Raw genomic sequence first — 5,037 nt, 5'->3', positions numbered from 1 at the left:
TCGCATATTCCACAGCAGTACTCCAAAAAAGGGTAGACAAGCATAATACAAGCAGTGTGCCCGACCGAGACTCGAACTCGGGACCTTTGCCTTTCGCGGGAAAGTGCTCTACCAACTGAGCTACCGAAGCACGACTCACTACCGGTACTCACAGCTTTACTTCTGCCAGTACCTCGTCTCCTACCTTCCAAACTTTACAGAAGCTCTCCTGCGAAACTTGCAGAACTAGCACTCCCGAAAGAAAGGATATTGCGGAGACATGGCTTAGCCACAACCTGGGGGATGTTTCCAGAATGAGATTTTCACTCTGCAGCGGAGTGTGCGCTGATATGAAACTTCCTGGCAGATTAAAACTGTGTGCCCGACCGAGACTCGAACGCGGGACCTTTGCCTTTCGCTTCGGTAGCTCAGTTGGTAGAGCACTTGCCCGCGAAAGGCAAAGGTCCCGAGTTCGAGTCTCGGTCGGGCACACAGTTTTAATCTGCCAGGAAGTTTCATATCAGCGCACACTCCGCTGCAGAGTGAAAATCTCATTCTGGAAACATCCCCCAGGCTGTGGCTAAGCCATGTCTCCGCAATATCCTTTCTTTCAGGAGTGCTAGTTCTGCAAGTTTCGCAGGAGAGCTTCTGTAAAGTTTGGAAGGTAGGAGACGAGGTACTGGCAGAAGTAAAGCTGTGAGTACCGGTCGTGAGTCATGCTTCGGTAGCTCAGTTGGTAGAGCACTTGCCCGCGGAAGGCAAAGGTCCCGAGTTCGAGTCTCGGTCGGGCACACAGTTTTAATCCGCCAGGAAGTTTCATATCAGCGCACACTCCGCTGCAGAGTGAAAATGTCATTCTGGATAATACAAGCAGTCTCTTTACTAAACCTGTTACATTTTCTAAGTGCTGTGCTGATAAATAGCAGTCTTCGGATTGCCTTGCACACAACATTATCTATGTAATCGTTCCAATTTAAGTTATTCGCTGCTGTAAACCTTAAGAATTTAGTTGATTTTATAGGCTTTAGATTTTTCTAGTTTATCATGTTATTGAAACCTGGCCGATTCATTTTAGTGTTCATGCAGATGACTCCACACTTTTCATGATTTAAATTCAGTTTCCACTTTTTGCACCATACAGATATCTTCTATAAATCATTTTTCAATTGCTCTTGATCATCTGACGACGTGACATTGTAGTGTAACGATGTAAATGATTTTCTTTGGACATATGACCACGTGCAGACTTCGTCACCTACGTCAGTTACAACACACTTCAAAATTATTTAAATTCTTTTTTAAATTGTCTCTGAATGGTTCTTGAACGAAACTATAATTAAAACATCATCATTTGAGTCGTATGCGCAGAATTACGTCACTCAGTCCAATCAGTTTGCGTAAACTTTTTCAATTTAGATGTCGTTTGTTTCTCCTCAGAAATTATATTAATGCAGGTTATCTGCTTTAATAGATATTAGAGCCACATTGAATAAACTTTCAAGACTCAAACTCGCGATGAACGCTGTCAAAAATTAATAATCTTGTCAAATGAATTACTTAACATAATTCTTCATAAATAAATTCTCCGAACACGTATTTAAACTTTTGTAGCATCCACTAGTTTATTATCTTCCTACATATAGACGTGAAACTGAGCCTTGACAAGACAGAACTGAAAATTTACAACATGATTAAACTTTCTATGACGTCATTGTTGTAGTAACATTACAAATTATTATTTTTTCAATTTTTAGAAGCACGACGCAACAACTTGGTTTCAGGATCTTCTGTTGCTCTTTGGCTGTCGACCCGCGACGTATAGTGGCCAGCAATTTTCTCTCTGGTCCCGCCAGCGAAGATGCTGTCTCCGTTCGTTGCGCCGCCCTCTCCGTACATGAAACATAAAAAATAAATACAAAACTTTAGATAATTCACAGCCATTACAAATATTACAAAATATACATAAACAAAAACTAAATTAAACTTATGTTCACCTGCAAACTGGGCTGACACTAGTGGATGGGTGACGCTACAATTTCGCGTCCCACTACAACATGACGGAAAATTACAGCATCATCTGCAGACAATCTGAGACTGCTTAGATTGTCTCCTAACTCGTTTATGTAGCTCAGGAACAACAGAGGGCCTATAACACTTCCTTGGAGAGCGCCAGACATTACTTCTGCTTTATCCAATGACTTTCCGTCAGTTATTAGCAGCTGTGACCTTTCTGACAAGAAATCACGAATCCAATCACACAACTAATTGTGAGACGACTATCCATACACGTGCAATTTAATCATAAGACCGTTTTATTCGAGCTGATTCCTAATGTTCGAGCAAAGTATATGTTGCAAAATCCTACTGCATATCGACGTTAGTGATAATTGTAATTCAGCGGATTTCTACTGTTTCCTTTCTTGGGTGCTGGTGTGAAACTATATAGCCTCCGGTTTCGGTTCTTTCTACGAGCGAGCGACTGCATATGATTGCTAATTACGGTGCTATTGTATCAGTATATTCTGAAAGGAACCTCTTCTCCGTCCGAACAGGCCTCGGAAGGCCCAACGTAACTGACCGACCGCCGTGTCATCCTCTGCCCACAGACATCACTGGCTGCGGATATGGAGGGACATGTGGTCAGCACACCGCACTCCCTGCCGTTGTCAGTTTTCGTGGCCGGAGCCGCTACTTCTCGATCTGGTAGCTCCTCAATTTGATTCACAAGGGTTGGGTGCACCCCGCTTGCCAACAGCGTTTGGCAGACCCAGACGGTCACCCATCCAAGTGCTAGCCGAGGCCCGACAGCGCTTAACTTCGGTGATCTGACGGGAACCGGTTTTACCATTGCGACAAGTATGTCTTTTAAGGTGCTTCGCTACAGGGAGGACATCTGCTCGCCGGCCGCGGTGGTCTCGCAGTTCTAGGCGCTCAGTCCGGAGCCGCGCGACCGCTACGGTCGCAGGTTCGAATCCTGCCTCGGGCATGGATGTGTGTGATGTCCTTAGGTTAGTTAGGTTTAAGTAGTTCTAAGTTCTAGGGGACTGGTGATCAAAGATGTTAAGTCCCATAGTGCTCAGAGCGATTTGAACCATTTGACATCTGCTCCTTATTTACTCATGTCGGCAGTTGTTGTTGATTCTAATTTTGGAATATTTACTTCGTCTTCCTTTGTCAAGGAATTTCGGAATACATCGTTCAGTAAACTCTGCTTTGGTTGCGCTGTCATCAATAACATCACCCTTGTTATCACGCAGTGAAGGTAGTGATTGCATCTTACCACTGCCGTACATTACATATGACCAGAACCTTTTTGGATTTTCTACCATTTTTCGAGGCAAGTTTTATTTTGGAAACTATTAAAAGCATCTCGAATTGAATTTCACGCTAAATTTCGAGCTTTCGTAACACTTCGGCATTCTTCGGAATCTTGCACTCTTTTAAATTTGGCATGTTTATCCGTTGCTTCTGCAATAATGTTTTGTCCTCTGGGGTCACCACCCGTTATTAATTTATTTAATATGTATCTCTGAATTGCCGCCGATATTATTTATTGGAATCCAAACGACATCTCGTCTACTCTTACATAGTCAGATTGGAAGGAGGGGAGACTGTGTATTAGAAAGGCATCAAGTTCCTTTTTATCTGCTTTTACTAAATACATGTATTTTACGATTATTTTTTATGGGTTTGGATATCACGATATTCAGTCTACCTAGAACAACCTTTTGGTTTCTTATCCCTGAACCTGTCGTTCAATGGTTCAAATGGCTCTGAGCACTATGGGACTCAACTGCTGCGGTCATCAGTCCCCTAGAACTGCGTAAACCTAACTAATCTAAGGACATCACACACATCCATGCCCGAAGCAGGATTCGAACCTGTGACCGTGTACCTATCGTGATGCTGCATTGTCTGGTGATGATTATTTATTGCTAAGAGATCAAGCGTGTTTTTGGAACCATTTACACTTCGAGTGGGTCCCCGTTGTTGTTCAAAGTACTACTTTTCGAATGTTTAAGGTTATGGTAGACCACTTCTTTGGACTTAAGATGCGGCTCATTTTATTAGACATAGAACAAATTTGTATTCTGCTGAGGCCGAAATTCAGAGGCAGTGGTCCTCCCACTTGTAATTATCTGCCCAACAGACATTAAATTTCGAGGATCTCCAGGGTGTTTTAGTTTATACGTAGAAAGGAAATGGGCGAGCAGAGGACAATGAAACAAGCAAATAATCATTATAAAAACAGACCCGCAAAGGAAATCATTTCCTAGATACGACATATTACAATATAGTGGAGGTATGTCATTTCTGGGACAAAACATCCACTCTAATTTTAGCAAACTGGCCACCTCCCCTAGATCAGTTTAATGACCCTAATGTAAATGAACCTATCATCTGGGCTCTTCGTTTTGTTTTTAGGCTGTAATTAATAGCTCGTAAATGTCAGTAATTACCATTATTTATGATTCAAAGATCTCGGTCTTCACTCCCCCACTCGTATAGTGAATTCCTATTGGTTCCTCATCAACAGTCCTCCCACCACCACCACTCTTCTCATACGCAGCATCAAGAGATGGGACTCAGCTGATCATTAGCAGCAGCAGAAGCAGCAAATTCAGTTGGTATACGCAATTCCGCTTTTCTGATTTTCGCAGTTTTCATTAGGATACCACACCCAGTATTATTTTTGGCATGCACGTCAACGTATTAAATTGTTTTTGGTTTTGAGGCTCCTTGCTACGGTTCTCCTAATTTCCTCCCAGTCTTTAAGAAGACAACATTTCCAAAGTGTGATATTTTAACATATACTCAAATGGATGTCTGCAATTTAATATTTAACAACAAATTTACTCCTGTTACGTAACTTCCCCAAGCACAGCACCTACCTCTATTGCTATTTACAATGTCAGGGTACTTCATAAAAATTTTGTTGCTTTTATCCCAGTATTACAAACACATATGATACTTGTAACGTCAGTCAGTTACCACAGTGCAATATTTAAACAGATTACATGAATATTCCGCATTAAACAATTTCTGCAATGCACTATT

General features: G+C 42.0%; 1 non-coding gene across 1 annotated transcript; it reads left to right on the top strand.

Annotated features, from left to right (window-relative positions):
* Window positions 1-696: 696 nt before the first annotated feature.
* Window positions 697-771, top strand: Trnap-cgg (transfer RNA proline (anticodon CGG)). The gene has a single exon. It is a non-coding gene; the product is annotated as a tRNA-Pro (tRNA).
* Window positions 772-5,037: the final 4,266 nt, after the last annotated feature.

Source organism: Schistocerca nitens, chromosome 8, assembly GCF_023898315.1.
Source record: "Schistocerca nitens isolate TAMUIC-IGC-003100 chromosome 8, iqSchNite1.1, whole genome shotgun sequence".
Taxonomy (NCBI): Eukaryota; Metazoa; Arthropoda; class Insecta; order Orthoptera; family Acrididae; genus Schistocerca; species Schistocerca nitens.
The sequence above is the reverse complement of the archived record's forward strand: the minus strand, read 5'-3'. Positions and strand labels throughout refer to the sequence as shown.